This window comes from Ovis aries, chromosome 15, assembly GCF_016772045.2.
Source record: "Ovis aries strain OAR_USU_Benz2616 breed Rambouillet chromosome 15, ARS-UI_Ramb_v3.0, whole genome shotgun sequence".
NCBI lineage: Eukaryota > Metazoa > Chordata > Mammalia > Artiodactyla > Bovidae > Ovis > Ovis aries.
Genome location: NC_056068.1, coordinates 53,820,631 through 53,844,814, shown reverse-complemented (window position 1 = coordinate 53,844,814; position 24,184 = coordinate 53,820,631). Strand labels below are relative to the sequence as shown.

Sequence of the window (24,184 nt, the reverse complement as noted above, 5' to 3'; positions counted from 1 at the left end):
GCTTGTGTTGGTGTTCTGGTTGGTGGAGCTGGATTTCTTCTCTCTCGAGTGAAATGAAGTGTCCAGTAATGAGTTATGAGATGTCAGTGGTTTTGGAGTAACTGGAGCTGCCTGTATATTGAAGCTCAGGGGTGTGTTCCTGTGTTGCTGGAGAATTTGTGTGGTATTTCGTGCTCTGGAACTTGTTGGCCCTTGGATGGTGCTTGGTTTCAGTGTAGGTATGGAGGCATTTGATGAGCTCCTATCGATTAATATACCCTGGAGTCAGGAGTTCTCTGGTGTTCTCAGGATTTGGACTTAAGCCTCCTGCTTCTGGTTTTCAGTTTTATTTTTACAGTAGCCTCAAGACTTCTCCATCTGTACAGCACTGATGATAAAACATCTAGGTTAGATATGAAAAGTTTCTCCACATTGAGGGACACCCAGAGAGATTCACTGAGTTACATCAAGAAGAGAAGAGGGAGGGGGGAGTTAGAGGTGACTGGAATGAGATGAGGTGGGATCAGAAGAGGAGAGAGCAAGCTAGCCAGTAATCCCTTATGTGTGCTCCACTGTCTGGACCACTCAGAGATGTTCATGGAGTTATACAGAGAAGAGGAGAGGGAGGAAGGAGACAGAGGTGGCGAGGAGGGTAAAAGAGGGAAATGAAAAGGAGAGAGAGAGATCCAGCCAGTAAACAGTTCCCTAAGTATTCTCCACCGTCTGGGACACAGAGATTCACAGAGTTGGGTAGAGAGGAGAAGAGGGAGGCAGGAGACAGAGGCAACCTGGTGGAGAAAAAGGAGAGTCCAAAGGAGGAGAGAGTGGTCAAGCCAGTAATCTCGCTCTCAAGTAAAAATGGGTACTGAAGATTGGGTTTTTGAAGGTACAAAATTGATAACAAATACCAAAAAGCAAAGATTAAAACTCTAGAGTAGAGGTTGGATTTTCAAAAATACAATATTAAGGAAAAGATGAAGAAGATGAAAGAAAAAAAAAGTCACAAGAATTATTAAAAAAAAAAAAAAAACAACCACCAGGAAAAAATATATGGTGTTTGCTTTAAGAACTTAAAAATTAAAAAAATATTAACATTTAAAAAAAAGAAGAAAAAGAAAAGAAAAAACCAAGACAACAAAAAAAGAATGATCGTAAAAATAGTAAAGGTATATCTGGGACTTTCTCTGGTGTTGTTGTGGGCAGTGTGGGGTCAGTTCATTTTCGGATAGTTCCTTGGTCGGGCTTATATTTCTTAAGATGTATACTTCCAAGGCGGTTCCCTCTGTTTTAGCTTCTTCTGTTTGCTGGTCTCTTCAGTGTCTGTTTTCCGCCTTGACACAAGGGGGACAGTGGTGGGCACTTTTTTTTTAAGGCTCACTTGTTCAGTCGTGCTGTGGGGAGGGAGGGATGCTGCAAACAAATAACACAGGCATTTGCTCGCAGTGTCTCAGCCACACTGGACCTGTCCCCGCTCATGGCACACACCACTCAGGCTCTAGGTTGCTCCGCCGGGAACCGTCTGAGGCTGGCCCTCGGCTGCATGCACCTCCCTGGTCTGAGCCGCTCAAGCTCAGGCACTCACGTAGTCCTCAGAGGAGCAGACTCAGTTTGGCCTGCATTTTGTGCCCTTCCCGGGTCCGAGCAGCTCGGGAGTTTGGCGAGAGCAGTTGCTGTGACTTATCACTTTTCCCATCCCTGCTGCTCAGTTTTCTGTGTATGCAACTGGCGCCCATTTTTAGGTAGATGGTGACTGTCCAGAACCCCAAGAAGTCTTAGTTAGCAAAGAAACTTGCTTGCAGTTTGGAAATTTTTCTGGGGCTGCGATTGCCCCCTTCTGGCCCTTCTGGCTCTGGTTGCCTGTCACCAGAGGGGGATGGTCTGCAACTGGCTAATTCTGTTCCATCCTTTGTTCTGTGCGCGGTCCTGGCGGTGTCTTCTGTTAGAGCTTTTCACGTGGTAGCTATCCCACAGTCTGGTTTGCTAGCCCAAGTTAGTTCGCTCTGGTTACGCTTGGGGCATTCCAGCCCGATTCTTAAAAGCACTGCAGCCTGCACCTCTCTGCCCAGCCCCTGCTTGCTAGAGACGGATGCAGGCGTCTGCGCTGCTTCTCCGCTGGGGGAGTTACCGTTGGGCTCGTAATCTGTTGCTTTTAATTATTTATTTATTTTTCCTCCCTGTTATGTTGCCCTCTGTGCTCCCAAGGCTTGCCACAGACTCGGCCACTAGAGTGTTTCCTGGTGTTTGGAAAGTTTTCTCTTTTAAGACTCCCTTCCCGGGATGGAGCTCCCTCCCTACTTCTTTTGTTTCTTTTTTCCATCTTTTATATTTTTCCTACCTGTTTTTGAAGACAATGATCCGCTTTTCTGGGTGCCCGATGTCCTCTGCCAGCATTCAGAAGTTGTTTTGTGAAGTTTACTCAGCGTTGAAATGTACTTTTGATGAATTTATGATGGAGAAAGTAGTCTCCCCGTCCTATTCCTCTGCCATCTTAGGATGGCCCCCCACCTTATGCTTTTGATGTACCTGCTCCCCTGCCTCAGCTTGGCTCAATCCAGGTACCACCAGATGGCATACAGGATACTGATATCCAGGATCTTGTGAATAGAAGGGCTATGAAGACCACACTGCAGAGAATGACTGGGAAGGGCAGCAGGAGCATTAGTGGTTAGCAGTGTGAAGGAATGTGCTCTCCGCATATGCCTAGCACCAACAGCACTGTCCTGCCCAACCCTCACCACAGGAGGAAGGAATCAGACTCTTTTGACTTCAAAGAAAAGGGAACACAGCCTGGGCAGTGTCACATTGGGAACCTGGGTTTGAAGCCACATAGATCTAATTTCAAACTCACTTGTTTCCACTGCACAAGGCCACTTATTCACTCCAGTCTTCCCTTCCATCTCACTCTGTCTAGTTAAGTATTCTGTATTTACCACATGCTTAATAAATCACTGGGAGAGTTGTGATTGGATTAATTGTTTCTAGTTTATACTGTTGGGACCTCAGAGAAAAGGAGACATTCTTTCTGCCCAGCCCCTTTCTACCTACCCTCAGTCCATCTTTCCATAGATAAATCCCACCAGATCTCCCCTCTAATTCAACTTCTCATAACTTTCAAGCACAGCCCAAGCAGCTCAGCCTGGCATTCAGGCTCCTCACAGCTGGCCTGAATTCCTCTTGCTCCAGCCTTACTCACCCACATGCACCCTGGGCTCCTGCCACACTGAACTACTCAGTGTTCTTAGAACTCCCTGAGCTCCTTCAACCTCTTAGCATTTACTTCTGCACTATCCTCTGCCTGCCCTGCCCTTTCCTGCTGAATGAGGGAGAGAGAAAGAAACCAACCTGTCACTGACCTGTAGGCCAGGACTGAAGCAGGGCTACAATCAGGCCCAGTGAGGAATTTCCCTTTGACCTATGACTCTGGGTCCTTACCACAGGCTAATCCCAGCTTCCTCTCACAGGTGGGGGATCTGTGGGGCTGAAACTAATTTGATGTCAGTAGAACCTCATTCTCAGGGAACGTTGCTCCCCCTTAAACCCACTCACTCCACTCCACACCATACACTCATACTGTTAAAGAAGGTCAATTTCCACTTTCACTCCATCTGAAAATAGAACAGACTGTGCTGTCATTCCTGGTAGGCATCCAGGAAGAGGGGACATTTGACTCAATTTAAATAGTAGTAAAATTCATAAGCCAGACAAAGTAGGTTGAAGCTACACAGAGCCCCTATGATGCATCAGGTGCTGGTGATACAACTGTGGACTGGCAGAAATTCCCGGCCTTCTCAAGCTGACTCTCACAAATCTGGAGGAAGGAGGTAAAATGTCACTGGAGACAAAGTGTCCAGGGTTTTTACTTGAATTTTATTTATTTATTTTGTCACTACAGTATGAAAAGTCAAAGTCACTCAGTCATATCCGAATCTTTGTGACCCATGTATATCCATGGAATTCTCCAAGCCAGAATACTGGAGTGGATTGCCTTTCCCTTCTCCAGGGGATCTTTCCAACCCAGGGATCAAACCCAGGTTCCCACATCACAGATAGATTCTTTACCAACTGAGCCACAAGGGAAGCCCAACGTGAAGCAAAAGATAAAGAGCAGTGTGGGGGAAGAGCAGGGGAAGAGCCTTGCTAGGTCTCTGCCCTTAGGCATAATCAAGTCTGTGTGGGCCACTCCCACGTTCAGAAAACCAGCTCTAGAGAATAAAACCAAGTTGTTAATAATGGGGAAAACTTTCAGTTTTAGGACAAACATTTTGTTTAGATGTGTTACAAGAGCATGTGTTAGTTTTTTATTTAGAAAAAAAAATGTTAGGAAAAACCGCATTCCCCCTTGACCAAAAGACCTCTGCCACGCTCCCCCACCCCAACCTTGCTCTCACACTGGGCTCACCCTTTAACCCTTGTTAGCAGGCAAAATCCTAGCTTGGGAGTCTTTCAGGGCTTCCCTGGTGGTTCAGAGGTTTAAAGCTTCTGCCTGCAATGTGGGAGACCTGGGTTTGATCCCTGGGTCGGGAAGATCCCCCGGAGAAGGAAATGGCAACCCACTCCAGTATTCTTGCCTGGAGAATCCCATGGGCGGAGGAGCCTGGTGGGCTATAGTCCATGGGGTTGCAATGAGTCAGACACGACTGAGCTAATTCACTTTCATTTCAGTCCTGAGGAAGGGAGACCCACTTCTTTTATCTCATAACACCAAAGGGGAAAAATGTAAAACCTTCCCTTACAGAGGCCCAGAGAGGGTATGCATGTTGGCAAAGCTCACACAGCAAGCTAGTAGGGTGGAACCTGACATTCAATTCTACTATTTTGGCTCCGTTGTGCACTAAACATTCATTTATTCAATAAACATTTATCAACACCATTCTTCTAGGAGCTGGAGATGCAACTGAGAACAAGACCAACTATTTGAAAGGAGCTTACCTTCTTGTGTGAGTGTGTGAATTATAGGAGGGAGGAAAGAAAACAGTAAAGAAAAAAACAACCCACTGAAAAGTATTTGTTTCTGGGCCCTGAGTCCTTCATGACAGTCTTAGTTGACTTTTCCAGCCACTGCTTTTCCTCTCCACTAAATGCCTGCTCTATGTCCAATGTGAACCAGCTGTTTAATATATGTATGGTGTTAGCTTCTGCACTGGAAGCCCTTAGTCTCCTGTAGCCTAAAAGCCCTGTCTTGTGGACCCATCTCCTAACTTTCTCAGGAAAGGGGCACCTTCTGTCCAAAGTGCCAGTCTCCCTATACCAGGGGAAGTAATCTTTTCTTAAAGACCCTGCTTAAAGATATTTATACTATGACAATAAAGAGGCAACTTGGAGAATATCACATAAACACATGACCATTTAAAAATGTAAAAATGCTCACACCTTTGACCCACCTAGGGCCTTGCTGTGTGGGCATCTCAGCCTGTGTCCTCCAGGCAGACAACCTCCTGCAACACCCAGATCACTCGGGTTGCCTAGTCCAATCTCTGAGGGCTTGTGGGCTGTTGCTGTGCTAGTGCCTGCAATACACCCTCAGTTACTTCACTCCAGGTGTCACAGCATCCTATGGATGTGTCAGCTGGACTTAGGGCCTTGCATGGAACTGATAAAGTGAGGCAGAATTCATGGCGAGTGACTCAGAGATTAGGTTGTAGAATGTACGTGGTTTCTATCTGTGTGTGTGTGTGTGTGTGTGTGTGTGTGTGTGTGCGCGTTAGTCTCCTTCTAGAACTTTTGCTCTATCTACCTTGTGACTGGCTTACTCTGGAGAATCCTGGTGAGTAGCAATTGGCAGCATGATGGAGAGGCCCACATGCAGGGCTCTTAAGCCTTCTGCCAGCAACTGCATAGAAGAGCTTGGGAGTGAATCCTCCAGCCCCACTCTAAGCTCTGTAACTGTCCCCTCCTGGAGCAAGTTGACAGCCTCCTCCTGGGTGAACTGAATTGGAACCTTTAGGTGCTTCCAGTTCCCTGGGGACATAGTTGACAACTCACTTACTTATTGTCACGGCTTCTTCACTCCAAGCTAGCCTACAATATGAGTAACTAACTGGTTGGATGGCATCACAGACTCAATGGACATGAGTTTGAGTAAGCTCTGGGAGTTGATGATGGAGAGGGAAACCTGGTGTGCTGCAGTCCATGGGGTTGCAAAGAGTCAGACACGACTGAGAGACTAAAATGAACTGAAATGTGATATAGGACTCTGGGTTGGGAGAGCAGGTTTTCAGGTTAGGTGATGTGTGCTGGCATCTGACAAGAAGTGGACTTCAGTCATTTATTTTGGCCATGCCATGCAGTATATGGGATCTTATTTCCCTGCATGCACGTGTACCAAGTCGCTTCAGTCAAGTTTGACTCCTTGTGACACTGTGGGTTGTAGCCTGCCAGCCTCTCTGTCCATGGGGTGCTCCAGGTAAGAATACTGGAGTGGGTTACATGCCCTCAGCCAGGGGATCTTTCCGACCCAGAGACTGAACCCATGTCTCTTGCTTCTCCTACATTGGCAGGTGGGTTCTCTATCACTAGCACCACCTGGGAAGGCCCTTAGATCCCCGACCAAGGATATAATCCCAGTTCCCTGCACACCTGCATTAGAAACATGAAGTCTTAATCACTGGACCTCCAGAAAAGTCCCAGGAGGTGACCTTTGATTGCACAAATTGAGGAGATAAGGAGTCAAAGGAAAGAGATCAGCAGTTCCCCTGACACTGCAGGTGGAAGAGCAGGAACTCTGAGAATAACCATCCAGCCATCCTCAGAGATGTGGACATAACAAATCCTTGCCCCCTTTAGCCACTAATGTCTGCACCAGTTCAATACCCAGTACTAGAAAACTGCAGTGGGCAGGTACTTCTGTCTTGGCAAATCTTGCGCATCCTTCATGGTCCTGTGCACTTGCCACTTCCTCCCTCTTCCTTGGTGGAAACCATCATTCCCCCTCTCAACCACACTGCTCTTGATTTCCACCTCTCTTGAGACCCTATAGCACCCACCTCTTAGGGTCAGAAGAGGCCAACATGAGATATTGGGCACATTTACAACCAGAATCTAATTACATCTACTCCCCATCACTCCTCACAAGCCATAGAATGACCAGTGATCTCAAAATATTATTTTCCCCACTCATAAACCCAAGCTATGAATTGTGATGCTTTTTTCTCTGAAAACAAAACTGAAGTTTAAAAAGGATGTGACTTGCAAAGTCACTGAAAAGGGCTGGGCCAGGCTTAGACCCAAATTTACATTCACAAAATAATCCCACCTCCATTTGTACATATTGGTGTGATTGGCTTCTGGAAGGAAAATAACTTGCTTTCCTACTCTAGATGTGAGAGTTCACAGTACTGGCCCTACCCTACCATCCTGTCCCTCACTCCTGATGTGTGTAGCAGACCCAGTGACCCAGAATTCATCTCATCAGAGGCATGTCCCCATCTGCCCTGCTTGCAGACACTGACCATTCACTCCTCATGTTCCTTCTCTGGCTGGTCTGCCCTGTGTCTGCACATAGCCTCCTCCTTGTCTCCCACAAAACAGGGCAGAGGTGGTAAGTTGGAGCTGACTGGTGAGGGAGGAATAGGTAACATGCCATTCTCTGGCCTACCTGAGCCACCATCTGGGAAGGGGACACAGGGCAGCAGGGCTTCAGGGCCAGACTGGGATTAAATGGGAGGCTTTGACCAGTGCTCCCAGATGGGGAGTAGGGTGGAGGAAAAGAAGAAGACTGAATCAATCCTTTCATTGATGAATTGACATTTATGGAGGTCCTTTCTATGTCAAGGTCAAGGCTGAAGTTACAAATGAGGAGTAGTGGCCACATCATGGAGCTCTCAGCCCATGTGACATCAAAGTTGAGGTCAGAGGTCATCACAGTCCCTTGGGGAAACTGAGATTCAGACAGAGGGTGAAGAGGTCTGCCCCTGGTCATTCATCCAGTGACAGAGCTCAAGTCTCTTTCCGTACTTTAGGGCCCTTCTGGCTGGCACTCTGGGGCTCAGAGGATTCAGAAACTCAGAAGTGCAAGGATAAGTCAGGGGATTGTGGCCTTACCCTCCTCTTCATCTCAGGGAGGGAGGAGCTGAGACAGGCAGGTTGCAGGATGGAGGAACTTGTATGAGAAAATTGCAGCTGGGGGCTGCTTCTGTGCTATCACTCAAGGCAGAGGAAAAGAAACCTGCTAATTGGAGCTGCTCTTGTCCTGCCCATTGAGCGACAGGACCACAGATGACGGAGACATAGACATCATTCTCTCCAAGCATCTCTTTCATTTCTCAAGTGGGCAGAACCAAGGAGAGGGCCCACTACAGAGGAGTCAGTGCAGGAGAGCAAATCACTGATGCCAGAGTCTGGTCTCCTTTGCCACAGAGCTAGCTGTGACCCAGGGCCTGCCATGGGGTGGAGATGCAGGAATCAGCGAAGGCTCTGGAGATGTGTTCAACAGACACTTCCAGGAAACCTTCTGGGATCACAGCACCTCCCTCCATCCTTCTTAATGCCAGCCCTGCCGTTTGGGACAGCCACTCCTCTGGAGAGGTACTCAGCAGAACTCCAAGTGTTGGTCTTTTGGGACATTGTACTTGAGCTTGTGAGTTGCAAAGAGGTTTCTCAGCTCCTTGATGTAGCACTGGTGCAGCCTGTCCACCTCCTCCTGGGAGGGATGTGGTGTCTTCTGCACTTTGATCGGCTTCCCCACTGCAAGACACAGAGCTGAGTAGTGGCCCAGAGCAAAGAGAAATGTCTAAATATCTGAAGAGATCCTGCTAAGTCTATGCATTAAAGTGCATGCCCATTATTTAGAGGAAAATTCCTCAGGCTCTCATTCACAGCCTGTTGATTGCTATTTTATGCACAATACTAACAGGCTTTAACTCAACCTTTTTAATTTAATTTAACCCTTTTAATTTAACCTTTAATTTAATTTAATTCAACCTTTTTAATTTAATTTAACCCTTGTATTCACCTTCTCCAATCAGCCTTTTGAGATTCTCCTTTCAGAATCAAAGCCTCCTCTCTGGGATAATAAAAGTCAAGTAGATTCTGATTCAAGTTTCAACATCCTTACTCAAGGGCAGGGTGATCTTTTGGAAGTGATTTACTTTCTCTGAGTCTACATTCACCATCAATAAAATGGGGATGATAATCCCTGCTTCCAAAGTTGTTGGGAAAACTGAGCAGTTGCATGTAAGGAGCCTGTGCAGTGCCTGCCACACAGTAGGTGCTCAGAAATCAGTAGTGGAGAATGGTCTGTTTATCTCAGTTAGAATTCCCTCCCCAAACTGCTTTACACTGATCTGTGTGTCTGTTTCTCAATCTAGAACGTGAGTTCCATGAGGTCAAGAATGTGTCTGGCCTTTGTTCACGTCCCTTTGAAGCCCAAGCCCAAGCCCGTTGTTGTGCAGCCCTTCCCCCTCCCAGTCCAGGTCTAGGCTCACCCGTGGTGGTGATAGGCCAGCAGTAGGGCATAAAACCAACGCTGTATTGGAAGACTCCATGGCCATAGAAGAGCGGGATGGAGAATCTCATGGTCTTTAGAAGTCGGTCCTGGAACCAGTGCAACCAGGAGCCAGGAGAGTTCTCAACCTGGTCAAATATGTCATTCTCCCCAAAGGAGAAGATCGGCACCAGAGCTACCCTAGAGGGAGACAGGAGAGAGCGCGTGTGGAGGGGCAAGAAGGCACAAGCTGGTCACCCAACTTTCCTCAGGGACTTATGAACAGGAACTCAAGCAGAGGACAGAGCCCTGGACCAAAAGTAGGAGGCCTCAGGTGTCTCTCAGACCTGCTATGGCCTAGCTTTATGATTTCAGGCAGGTCATGGCTCCTCTCAGGGCCACCAACTGGCAGTGGGATTGTTACCGAGTACAAGCTCTGCTTGGTGAAAGATAGGCCAATGAATCTGAGATGTACTGTTGGGATGAGGAAGGGACTTTTTCAGGAGCTGGTTGACAGAGAAGATGGCAGGCTAGCACCTCAAAATAACCATCTTGTCAGGGCCTGGTTGCCAGGTTCTGTTATGGATCAGAGGTGGGGAGGAGGTGAGGAAACAAAGTAAAAATTGCCAGGAGCCAGCACAGGCGATCCCACCCATGACAAGGTCATGCGGAAGAGACCTGATGGGCAAGGCAGATCAGGACTCGAGGGACCCCCTGGACCTGCTTGAGCATCTACCCCCAAACCAGAATCTGTCTGTCCTACTATTTTATTCCTTTCACCAACTCTTCTGACATTAATGAGGGGGCTATCCCTGACCCTTTCTCTGGAGAAAATCAACCTAGGGCTCTAGTTAATAAGCCTCCTGGGCATAATAGCAGTGTTTCAATTCAAACCCCTTTGATGACTCTCTAACTTGCCTGACAGGTTTATCCAGACTTTTATAACTATGCATGTGATTGTTCACAGCTTCCCAACCACGAGAGGCACGGTAAGCTTAAAACATCTTAAAGATATAGAGCTTTTCAAAGAGTTAAAAATTATTAGAATAGTACTGGTGAAGGGTTTCATTGTTGAGCCAATGCTTGCTGCCAGTTTTCATATCTCTTATTCGTTGGGAGTACATTGATTAATATAGTTGATATATAGAAAATATAAGCAGTAGCCTTGGCATTAATAACATTAGACCTTGAGTTAATAAATTCTCTCTCTTTGTTGTAACCCAATGTACCCTTGATCTGTGAAGAATGTAACTTTATTTAGTATTTTCTGAGAGTGGCGCCAGACTTTAGATAGAAACACTTTTAGAGAAAATAAGTTTTCTGGTTGACTAACCTTTATCAGAAAAAAGGGTCATAAAATGTTAACAGGCTTCCTGGCCAGATGATGTAAATCACCTAAGACCTATGTATACAGATAGGTATGCAGAAAGAAAGCCTGGTCTCGATAAGGGTCAGGACTGCTGACCCCGCATGACTCTGCATCTTCCATTATTCCCTATGTACAACTTAAGGTATAAAAGCTCTCTGTGAAAATAACGCTGTGGGCCTTGCTCACTGAAGCTTGGTCTCCCCGTGTCATTCTTTCTTTCATTCTCTCTCTCTCTTTCTCTTTCCTTTTCAGGCTGATCCCCTGGAGCACAGAGGCTCTCTGAGTTCACTTTCCTGCCTGGGCTTCTAAGACCCTCTCGAGAAGGTGCTGTGCACCTTCGCCACATCGAGAGGGCGCCTGAGGCCTTTGTGAACAGAGCAAGTCCCATGCTGGGGCTTTATTGGCTTTCTGTGTAAACCAAGGAATATCAACCTCTTCCTCTCCTCTACTTTCTTAACTGCAACATTCATTCATTCTTTCTTTTCCCCTCTCCTCCCCCCCCCCCCACCTCCCCGCCGATGCCGTTCATCCTGAGGGTGCCCCTGGATCCTGCTGGGGCTGGACCCCAGCAAAAAAATACTATTTGATCCTTGCAAACATCCCCTAGAATGGTAAATTTCAGGTAGGGGAATATATTAGCTTCACTTCCTTGCAATCCTTCACAGGTGGGTGGCTCAGGTTATCTTCCTTAGGCAGGCCATTATGTGGGCCTTCACTAACAAAGCGTAGTTTTCATTCCAATCCCAAAGAAAGGCAATGCCAAGGAATGTTAAAACTACCACACAATTGCACTTATCTCACACACTAACAAAGTAATGCTAGCTAGAGGATGGATGGCACACTGACTCGATGGACATGAGTTTGAGCAAGCTCTGGGAGTTTGTGATAGACAGGGAAGCCTGGCTTGCTGCAACCCATGGGATCGCAAAGGGTCTAACACAACTGAGTGACTTAACTCAACTGAAAAAAAGCTGCAAGCTGAGAGTTTAAGGCACAGAAGCAGATCCAGCATAAATTCAAAATTAACCCTTCCCAGTTATGTGACAGGGAGACCAGAATACTGCCGAGAAACATCACAGGTATAAAACAACTGCAAAATTTCTGGAAAAATCTCTTTGGCTCTGGCTTGTTTCTATTCTTCACAGATGTTTTAAGATGAGAGACAGCTCTAAGCTATGCCCCAAACTCCATTCACCTAAATTCCCTAGGTCTCAAATGTAACACAAGCTTTCAGCAATATAATCCAAAAGATGTAATCCTTTAGTCACAAAATCTTTCTTCTAGAGTCATCTCTGGGTATTTGGGCATGAAACAGTACATTGGTCACCAAGACAGACTCTTCATTGTCAGTGGATTGAGACTCTCCTTGCCAAAATAGAATCTGCATTTGCCTCTGCAGTCTTCCCTCCAAAATACAATCCTTGCCAATATCCAGCTAAACTCTGAACCCTCTTCCCAATACCCATGTATCAGGGCGAGCCTGATGAAGCCTTTGCGATTCTGCAGGACCAGCTTGTAGGCTCCAGGCCTGGCAGCCAATGCTTCCTGGATGCCCCCAACAACGATGGACAGCAGATTGCCACCTCCTTTCCTGCTCAGAATGGGAGCAGCACTCTCCTTGTCTGCTGAGACCAGCCCTGGGGAGAAAGGAAGGTGGTCACATACAGTGTAAAGGAGGCAAGAATGGTTCAGGAGTATGTGGCCTGGGTTCTACTCTAGACCTCAGCTGGGAGTCCCCTGATGACAGGCTTTGAGCACTACCCCTTTTCCCAACTCCCCCACCATGGTCATCACTGAGCACAGATCTGTGGGAAATGCTTCTTTGGGTCTCATCTCCTGTCTACCACACATTTACTTGGAAGAAGTACGGAACATTTGACTGCCCTCCTTAAAATCCCTCCTCATGCCTTCAGCCCTCACAGTTCCTGGGATACCCGGAGTAGGAGGACTCACCCATTGACACGATGTAATCTCTGAAGAAAGGGAAGCAGAACCACATGTTCAGCATCATCAAATGTGAGCAGATGCCTGGGAAAACTGAGGAGAAGCCCATGCCCTCCATGCACAAGTTGGTAAAAGCTCCAATCACCCCAATTCCATGAGGGTGGAAGCCAGCAAGGTAGTTCCGGGAGGGGTCCAGCTCGGCAGTCTTGACCAGCTGAAGGAGCAGCAACCTGGTGAATCAGAGCTTCATCTTGTGCCTTTGCTGGTCCACCTGCTGACTTTCTGTGCTGACCTCTTTTATGTGTTTCCTGTGCCCAAGTGCTTTCTCACCCCCATGTGAGTTTCCTGAGATAAGAGACAGCCTGTCTGAACATCCTCGTTCCTGTTGCAGGCCTGGAGCAGAGGAGATGCTCTGGGAGAACATGGAATGACGAGGGAGAGAATGGATCCATGAAAGGATGAAGCTGATACAGCTCACCAGGGGATGAAGGGCCCCTGCACAAGGCAGAGGCAAGACTCCTGGGAGGGTGACAGGGACACAAATCCCTGTCCTATGTGAAGGGAGACTTTGTCCCAGGCAGAGCCCACACAGAATGAAGGAACCATCGCAGGAGGGGGTGAGCATCTCTCCAAGAACTGTGGCAGCTGGAGTTCAGCCCTGGGTGGAGGGCTGATCCCTGAATCCCTGTGACTCAGTGTAAGAGACTCCAGTGTGCTGGGAAGTGGGGGCAGAGAAGAGGGGCACAAGTCTCTAGTGATGGGAGGGGAGGGCTCAGGGAGGTATCTTGCCAACTCTGCAGCACTTCTTAACACCTGGTCACAGCCTGCCCACAGAACTGCATCCCTGCTCAGGCTTTGGTCTGTGTAGATACTGCTGCTCTGGGATATGAAGTCTTCCCATGGAAACCCAGCTCCTGGATTGAACTTCAGCATGAGGTGGAAGCAGCTTTTTCTGGGGAAAACACTACCTGATTCTCCACCATTAGCTGCTCAGGAAGCCCATAGGTTATGTTTAGCAAGCTCCAATGCTCAGACATAGTCTCCTAATTCCACTAGAAACTACTATTAGGTGGCAGCTCTAGAGTAAGAGTCATAGAGTGCAAAGACTTGTGATGTGGAGTAGCTGCAGTAGAGTTGTTAAGACAAGGAATGTTGTTTGCCTGCCTTCAATCCAGCGGCCACTGTAGCTGCCACTGACAATGGGGATTGAAAGGAATTCAAGATGGAGGGAAATAGGATACTGGTCATAGAGAGTGAGGATGCACATCAAAGGAATAATTGCAGTGAGCCCAGATTTTGCATCTCTCCATATATAGAAAACCATTAATATCATTACTTGAGTTTGCTCTTTGACTGGCAGTAATCTTCTGATGTTTAACTACATATTTTTGGTTTTGTTTTTGTTTTGTTTTGTTTTGTTTTTCTCAGCAAAAACCCGTAAATCCTGACTTCTCCCTTACCTATTGGAACAGCTCCTCAGAGATTACTGAGAGGCTATCTCCTGACTACTGTCCTTAGTAAGGTCTCAGAACAAAGCCCCTCATAACTTTTAGGTTGTGCATATCTTTTCAGTAGACAGCAGAGACTCCATGGCCCCCTACCTCCTGCCACCTTAAGATCTCTGCAAGGCTTGCTCCCCAGGTGTGTGGATGACTTGGGAGTTCTTTGCCAGTCACAGTGCCACCTGCAGACCTCAGTCCAGGACAGAGGCATCAAATTACATGTCATCTCTCCCTCTGTCTTCTCTGCCTTCTGCAGGTGCTGATGCCAAAGGCCTGCACTGGCCAACAATCCCAAACACTGTGCAGGTGGGATTTTTGCAAATAAGGCTCATTTTCCCAAAATTTCGATAGTTCCCAACTGACAAAACCTCCAGGGGAGATACCTAGCTAGAGGAGGGACAGAAGAGATGTAGATGAGACAGACACAGAGCCATGCCACACATTTTTTCTGCCAGAGATGCCGTTGACAGCAGTTCCAGGTGTGAAATAGAGCCAGAGAGCAGCTTCAGGTGTGAAAAGAGAGCCAGATGCTGTCCTTAGAAGCCCCAGGATCATCTGATGTCTTATGGAATCCACACAACCCAGTGATGTATGTGGCAGCATTTCCGCTTTACACATGAAGAAATCAAGGCTCAGAGAGCATGTGTAACTCACCCAAAGTCATACAACTGGCATGTTGCAGACCCTGTATTAGAACCTTTGATGTCCACCTTCAGACTTCGAATACGTGTCTTCAGACATCAAATACACAGAAGACTATACATTCTTCTCTCCTGTGTCCTAAGGAAAGCCATTTGTCCCTGCCTGGCACTTCTCTGTGTCCCAAATGCACTTCCCTTCTTGTCCCCACTGGACAATTAACCATCACAGCTGCTTACATCCAAGGGTTTAGTCTGTCTGAGATTTAGGAAAGGAACCAAAGATCTGTTCACTAAAATTCAGGGACTGTATCACTAAGGACTGATACTTGGGGCGAGAGTAAGAGATAGGCAGAAAAGGAGTAATCAGACTGTTTTGTGGATCCATGGGAAAACTGAGATTCAGAATGGGCAAAGCTCTGTCCAAGGAAACACAGCATATCAGAGTTGGGGCAGGATACTTCCTGAGGGCTCTCTGTTCTGTTTCTATCCTCAAAGCTAATACACAAACTTTAAAAACAATAAAAGAACCTGCTCTATATTCTTGCTCACATCTTCCTCCATCTCTGGATGTCAGACTCATCGTCTGATAAATTGTGGTCTAGATGCTGCCTTAAAATTTATGTTTATTACAGATTCCTTCACTCCAAACTTGGACTACTGAAGGTTTTACACCAGTAAGATACTTAAGTGTGCTGCACTACATGGCCTACAAGGTTCCTCAAATCCTGTTCATTCATCAGTCCTCATAGTGGCCTCACGTCACTGAAGTTGGACGACCATAATCAGACAGAAACTGACTCTTCCTCTAGCCACAGTGTGGTGATAGCCTGTCACCTGTCTCCCATCCCAATATTCTGCTCACTGCACACAGGGTCACACTTCCCCATGGACACGTGGGGACTATGGTACTGACCACTCCCTAGTCAGCCCCTTACTCACCGAGATGGGGAAATAGTCCTTCATGTACTTCCATAAGGTCCAGTGCTTTATGAAAGCACTCTGCCTGCCCCCCTGCTGTGGCGTGTCTCAATCCAGGTACCACCAGATCGCATACAGGATACTGATCATCCAGAATCTTGTGGACAGGAGGCCAATGAAGACTACACAGCAGATCAAGTCTGGGAAGGGAAGCAGGAACCATTAGTGGTCAGTGGTGTGAAGGAACGAGCTCTCCTTTATGCCCAGCCTGCATTGTTCTGTCCAGTCCTCACCCTAGGAGGAAGAGATCAGCTTCCCAAGGCTTCAAAAGGAGAGAATGCAGTCAACACCACCAGTGTCACATCGAGAGCCTGGAGTTGGCCTAAATTCAAACTCACATTTTCCCACTGCAGCAGACTGCTTTGTCAGTTGTTCTTGCCTCTCCACCTCCCTCTCTGTATTCACCAGGTGCTCAATAAATGCCTGGTGGAAATGTAACAGGATAAACTCTTTCTGGTATCCATTCTTTAGAACCCCAGAGAAAAGATATTCTTTCTAGCCAGTACACTTCCTGTCTAACCCCAGCCCATCTTTCCACAGATAATTCCACCATGAAAGTGAAAGTGAAGTCATGTCCAATTCTTTGCGACCCCATGGACTGTAGCCACCAGGCTCCTCCATCCATGGGATTTTCCAGGCAAGAATACTGGAGTGGGTTGCCATTTCCTCCTCCAGGAGATCTTCCTGACACAGGGATTGAACCCGTGTCTCCCAAATTGTAGGCAGACCCTTTACCATCTGAGCCACAGGGAAATGTATATCCCCCCTTTAGTTAAAGTCTGCCCATGACTTCTCATAACTTTGAGGCTCAGCTCAGACAGCTCAGCCTGGCCTCAAGCTCCCTACTGCTGGTCAGACTCCTCTTACTCCATCCTCACTCACCCACCTGCAGCCCATATTCTGGCCACACTAATCTGATCAGTGTGGATACAACTCCCTGAGCTCTTTAGCTTTGCTGAACTCTTTCCTCTGTTGCCAGGCCCTGTCCTGGTGAAGGAGGGAGGGAGGAAGAGGGCTGCTCATGCCTGGCCTGATCATCAGGAGTGCAGCAGTTCTAGGAGCAGTTGCAGTGAGAAATTCCTCCCAGACTTAAGATTCTGAGTCCTTTTCACAGGCAAATCTCAGCTTTGACTCAGGGTGAGGTGGTCTGCGGGGCTATCTTTAATCTGATGCCAATGGAGCCTCACTGTTAGAGAATACTGCATCTTTTCCATTCCATTCCCTACACTCAACATCATGTGCTCATACTCTTAAAAAAGGTCAACCACCACTTGTAGTCTATTCGAAAGTAGGGTAAACTGGGCCTGTCATTCATGGCAGAGGAGACTTTTGACCCAGTCTGCGTAGTACTTGAATGTGCGCTAAATTGCTTCAGTGGTGTCTGATTCTTTGCAACCCTATGGGCTGTAGCCCACCAGGCTCCTCTGTCCAGAGGGTGCTCCAGGCAACACTGGAGTGAGTTGTCATGCCCTCCTCTAGGAGATCTTCGAGACCCAGGGATCGAACTCACATTTCCTGAAGCTACTGCACTAGAGAAAGATTCTCTATTGCTGAGCCACCAGGGAAGCCCAGTCTGAGCAGTAGCAAAATGCTTAAATCAAAGTAGTTTGGGGCTCACAAAGGCTTGCTTTCTATAGAGTACCTACAATGTGCCAAGTGGTGGTGGTACAGCTGTGAACAACAGACAGGAATTCCTGCCCTCATGGTGCTGACTTCAGTGTTGTGTTTGGGATACTTGTTTGGTTATTTAATTTTTATGGTGGTAAAATATATTTAACACAATACTTATCATCCAAATGACTCTTCAGTATTTTCTTTTTAAGTTTTCATTAAAGTATAGTTCATTTACAATGTGGTATTAGTTTCAGGTGTATAGGGAAAAAATCTGTTATACACATAAGTATATCCACTCTGATTTTTCTTTTTATTCTTTCCCCATATATGTCATTACAGAGGACTGAGTAGAGATCCCTGTGATATACAGCAGGTTTTTAATGTTATCTTTTGTATATACAGTAGTGTTATTTGTTAGTCCAAATCTCCCAATTCATCCTTCCCCCTTATCCCCTGGTAACCATAAGTTTTTTTTTTCTTCTGCTTCTGTTTTGTAAATGTGTACATTTGTACCTCTTTTTTGATTCTGCATATAAGTGACATTTGTCTTTCTTTGGCGATCTTCACTCAGTTTTGCAAACTCTAGGTCCAAACTCTAGGACCAAACTCTAGGTCCATACAAATGCCTTAATTTGTCCCTTTTTATGACTGAGTAATATTCCATTACCTATATTACCACATATTTTTTATCCATTATTCTAATGGATATTTAGGTGGCTTCCATGTCCTAACTATTGTAAATGTGCAGTTATAAACATTGGGGTGCTTGTATCTTTTCAAATTATGGGCTCATGAGAGAGGTCTTATGGAGAAAAGTATGGAGATTTCTTATAGAACTAAAATAGAGCAACCATGGTATCCACCATTCCCACTCCTGGGCATATACTTGGAATGGTTTTTGAGAGTCAATTTGGCAGCTTTAAATTAATTCACACTGTCGTGTAAGTATACCAGCCTTTATCTCAGAACTCTTGTCATCTTCCTAAACTGAACCTCTGTACCCATGAAACAAGAACCATCCAGGTCGAGAGAACAGAACCAAGTTGTTAATAGCAGGTCCTTGTAGGGTAGGATTTGGGGGAAGTCTTTGACTTTCAGAACACACATTTTGTTTCAATGTGTTAAAATAGCATGTATTTGTTTTTCAGTCAGAAAAAGAGAATTTTAAAATGGAGGCATTTCTACTTGATCAGAAACAACACCCCCCATCTAAACATCTCTCTCACTCTGGGCTCACCCTTTAATTCCTGTCAGTAGGCAAAATCCTAACTTGGGTGTATTTTCAGTCCCTGAAGAAAGGAAATACCTTTCCCCTCATAACACCAAGGAGAAAAGATGCAAAACCCCACTTTACCAAGACCCAGAGAGGGTATTCAGGTTGGCTAATCTCACACAGAAAGCTAGTAGGATGAGTGGTGGTTTCAATTCAAGTATTATGTCCATATCATGATCTCAACATTCATTCATTCAACAAATATTTAGCAACATCAACTCTTCTAGGAGACGGAGATGCAGATGAGAACAAGACCAACAATGTGAAAGGAGCTTACCTTCCTGTGTGAGTATGTGAATTACAGAGCAGAGGAAATAAACAGATTAAACAAGTAACCCACTGGAAAGTATTTTTTTTCTGGGACTTGAGTCTTCAGTGACAGGTCCTTGTTGACCTTTCTGGCCACTTCTTCGCTCCTCCCCAAACACCTGCTCTATGCCCAGCATGAACCATCTGTTTACTATATGTGCAGCATTTACTGGCTCCCTGGAAAACCTTATTTTGTGCCATTTTGTACATTCTGCCCTGTAGACTCATCTCCTAATATCAGTGAAAAAGAGCTCCTTCTCTTCACCCACTCCCAGTCTCCCTAGGCAGAAGTAAGTAATCCTTTCCGAAAAGGCTGAATTGCAAATATTTCAGATATTGGGGCTCAAGAGGCAACTAGGAGGATACTACATAGACACAAAATCATTTAAAATGCAAGCATTTAAAATGTAAAAGCCATTCCTCACTCATGGGCTGTACAAATACAAAAAAATCAGGGGGCTGGTCTTCACCCATGAGTCTACATAGTGATCGCTATTATAGATTGTAACCTTGTAATCAAGCAGGACCTATGCAGTCTTCCTGGAAAATATCACTCATGTCCTCTGCCTACCTCTTATTTGTAGAAAATCTTCAGCTTCCTAAGCCTTCACCAAATTTCAAAAATAAAGACAAAAAGAAAAGAAAACAGTCAAGCAAGAAAATAAATAACAGTTTAACCATTCCACAAATTTCAAAGACTATTAGCTTGTTTCCAAGAGCCATAGATAATATTGAGACTTATATTTGAATGGTTTTGCAGATACTGAACCCCCAGCAGGTGGAGGAAGTTGCTCACCAGCCCGTAGACCTCAGACAAGGGGAAACCAGAAAGTTGATGATGGTGACTCCCAGTTACCTCACCACCAAGCAATCAGATGCTTCTCTAGAAGCTGATCATGCACCCAGCATCTCTACCTCACCCAATCTCTAGACACCGTTCCCTGGTAATCAAAGGGGTTTCAGGCATTTTGAGCTTTAACTCTCTGGACTCCTTGCTTGGATCCTGTATTAAAACCTGCAGTTTCTGGGGCGGTCCTAAGATGGTGGAGGAATAGGACGGGAAGACCACTTTCTCCCTCACAAATTCCTCAAAAGTACATTTCAACACTGAGCAAACTCCACAAAACAACTTCTGTAGGCTGGCAGAGGACATCAGGCAACCAGAAAAGCAGACCATTGTCTTCAAAAACAGGTAGGAAAAAATATAAAAGATGAAAAAGGAGACAAAGGAGGTGGGGAGGGAGCTCCGTCCGGGGAAGGGAATTTTAAGAAGAGAGGTTTCCAAACACCAGGAAACACTCTCCCTGCCGAGTCTGTGGCGAGCCTTGGAAACACAGAGGGCAACATAACAGGAAGGGAAAAATAAAGAAATAATTAAAACCAACAGATTACAAGCCAACAGTAACTCCCCCAGCGGAAAAGTAGCACAGATGCCTGCATCCGCCACTAGGAAGTGGGGGCAGGGCAGGGAAGAGCGGGAGGCGCGGGCTGCAGTGCTTTGTAAGAATCGGGCAGGAACGCCCTACACGCAACCAGAACAATCTAACTTGGGCTAGCAAACCAGACTGTGGGATAGCTACCACGCGAAAAGTTCGAACATAAGACACCTCCAGGACTGAGCACAGAACAAAGGACGGAACGTAAAAAGCTGGCTGCAGACCATCCCCCGCCAGGGACAGGCAGCCAGAGCCGTAAGGGCTGGAAAGGGGCAATTGCAGACCCGGAGAGACTTCACTTACCAAACTGAAAGCAGGCTTCTTTGCTAAGACTTCTGGGGGAGCTGGACAGTCACCATCTGCCTCGCAAGGGGCGCCAGCGGTCCACCCAGAAAACTGAGCAGCAGAGGCAGAAAAGGCGACAAGTAGCAGCTATCGCACTCGCCAAACTCCTGAGCTACTCGGACCCAGGAAGGGCACAAAATGCAGTCCCAACCGAATCTGTGTCTCTGAGGGCTACCTGAGCGCCGAACCTGAGCGGCTTAGACTGGGGAAGTGCACGCAGCCTAGGGCCGGCCTCAGACGTTTCCTAGCTGAGCCTTGTAGAGCCGGAGCGGTTTGTACGCCGCGAGAAGGGACAGGTCCAGCAGGGCTGAGACACTCTGTGCACACGACAGCACTATTGGTTTGCAGCATCCCCCCTCCCCACAGCACGACTGAACTAGTGAGCCTAAAAAACCAGCATAAAGAAGAAGTTAAACAGAGGGAACCGCCTTGGAAGTGACCCCACAATGCCCACAACATCAGAGAAGGGCCAGATATATTTTTACTATTTTTAAAATCATTCCTTTTTTTTCTTTTTTCTAACTTTTTTTTAAAATAGTTAAGTCTTCTATTTCTCCTCTAATTTTTATTTCTATAACCTATTATTAATATTCCAAAAAAAAGACTTTTTTTTTTAAGGCAAACACTATATATAGTCTTTGGGTGGTTATTGGTGTTTGTTTGTTTGTTTGTTTTTTAATAATTCTTGTGGCTTTTTTTTTCTTTTTTCCTTTTTCCTTCTGCTTCTTTTCTTTAATATTGTATTTTTGAAAATCCAACCTCTTCTCTAGATTTTTAATCTTTGCTCTTCAGTTTTTGTTGTCAATTTTGTACATTTAAAAACCCAAACTTCACTACCCAAGTTTACCTGAGAGCGAGATTACTGGCTTGACCACTGTCTCCTCCTTTGGACTCTCCTTTTTCTCCACCAGGTGGCCTCTGTCTCATTTCTCCCCCATCTCTTCTCTATCCAACTCTGTGAATCTCTGTGTGTTCCAGACAGTGGAGAACACCTAAGGAACTGGTTACTGGCAGGATTTGTCTCTCTCCTTCTCATTCCTCTCTCTTATCCTCCTGAAACCTCTGTCTACTTCCTCCCACTCCTCTTCCCCATATAACTCCATAAATACCTCTGAGCGGTCCAGACTATGGAGCACACATAAGGAAGTGACTACTGGCTAGCTTGCTCTCTCCTCTTTTGATCTCACCGCATCTCATTCCAGTTACCTCTAACTATCCCCTCCCTCTTCTCTTCTCCTTGTAACTCAGTGAACCTCTCTGGGTGTCCCTCAATGTGGAGAAACTTTTCATCTTTAACCTAGATGTTTTATCATCGGTGCTGTATAGATGGAGAAGTCTAGAGGCTACTGTAAAAATAAAACTGAAAACCAGAAGCAGGAGGCTTAAGTCCAAAGCCTGAAAACATCAGAGAACTCCTGTATTCAGGGAACATTAAGCAATAGGAGCTCAACAAATGCCTCCATACCTACACTGAAACCAAGCTCCACCCAAGGACCAACAAGTTCCAGAACAAGACATACCACACAAATTCTCCAGCAACACAGGAACACACTCCTGAGCTTCAATATACAGGCAGCTCAAAGTTACTCCAAAACCTTTGACGTCTCATAAACCATTACTGATCACTCCACTGCACTCCAGAGAGAAGAAACCCAGCTCCACCCACCAGAACTCCAACACAAGCCTCCCTAACCAGGAAACCTAGACAAGCCACTGATACAACCCCACCCAAAGTGAGGAAGCTCCATAAGAAAGAGAACTCCACAAATTACCAGAATATAAAAAGGCCACCCCAAATGCAGCAATATAATCAAGATGAAGAGACAGAGGAATACTCAGCAGGTAAAGGAACAGGAGGGTTGCCCACCAAACCAAACAAAAGAGGAAGAGGTAGGGAATCTACCTGAGAAAGAATTCCAAATATTGATAGTGAAAATGATCCAAAATCTTGAAATCAAAACGGAATCACAGATAAATAGCCTAGAGACAAGGATTGAGAATATGCAAGAAAGGTTTAACAAGGACCTAGAAGAAATAAAAAAGAGTCAATATATAATGAATAACACAATAAATGAGATCAGAAACACTCTGGAAGCAACAAATAGCAGAATAACGGAGACAGAAGAGAGGATTAGTGAAATAGAAGATAGAATGGTAGAAATAAATGAATCAGAGAGGAAACAAGAAAAACAAATTAAAAGAAATGAGGACAATCTCAGAAACCTCCAGGACGATATGAAATGCTCCAACATCCGAATTATAGGAGTCCCAGAAGAAGAAGACAAAAGAAAGACCATGAGAAAATCCTTGAGGAGATAATAGTTGAAAACTTCCCTAAAGTGGGGAAGGAAATAATCACCCAAGTCCAAGAAACACGGAGAGTTCCAAATAGGATAAACCCAAGGCGAAACACCCCAAGACACATATTAATCAAATTAACAAAGATCAAACACAAAGAACAAATATTAAAAGCAGCATGGGAAAAACAACAAATGACACACAAGGGGATTCCCATAAGGATAACAGCTGATCTTTCAATAGAAACTCTTCAGGCCAGGAGGGAATGGCAAGACATACTTAAAGTGATGAAAGAAAATAACCTACAGCCCAGATTACTGTACCCAGCAAGGATCTCATTCAAATATGAAGGAGAAATCAAAAGCTTTACAGACAAGCAAAAGCTGAGAGAATTCAGCACCACCAAACCAACTCTCCAACAAATTCTAAAGGATATTCTCTAGACAGGAAACACAAAAAGGGTATATAAACCCGAACCCAAAACAATAAAGTAAATGGTAACAGGATCATACTTATCCATAATTACCTTAAACGTAAATGGGTTGAATGCCCCAACCAAAAGGCAAAGACTGGCCGAATGGATACAAAAACAAGACCCCTCTATATGCTGCTTACAAGAGACCCACCTCAAAACAAGGGACACATACAGACTGAAAGTGAAGGGCTGGAAAAAGATATACCACGCAAATAGAGACCAAAAGAAAGCAGGAGTGGCAATACTCATATCCGATAAAATAGACTTTAAAACAAAGGCTGTGAAAAGAGACAAAGAAGGCCACTACATAATGATCCAAGGATCAATCCAAGAAGAAGATATAACAATTATAAATATATATGCACCCAATATAGGAGCACCGCAATATGTAAGACAAATGCTAACAAGTATGAAAGGGGAAATCAACAATAACACAATAATAGTGGGAGACTTTAATACCCCACTCACACCTATGGACATATCAACTAAACAGAAAATCAACAAAGAAACACAAACTTTAAATGATACATTAGACCAGTTAGACCTAATTGATATCTATAGGACATTTCACCCCAAAACAATGAATTTCACCTTTTTCTC

The 24,184-nt window shown here is 45.5% G+C and overlaps 1 pseudogene; it reads right to left on the bottom strand.

Moving 5' to 3' along the window:
- Positions 1-7,705: 7,705 nt before the first annotated feature.
- LOC101108161 (2-acylglycerol O-acyltransferase 2-like) lies at positions 7,706-17,538 on the bottom strand (annotated as a pseudogene).
- Between the last annotated feature and the right edge of the window lie 6,646 nt (positions 17,539-24,184).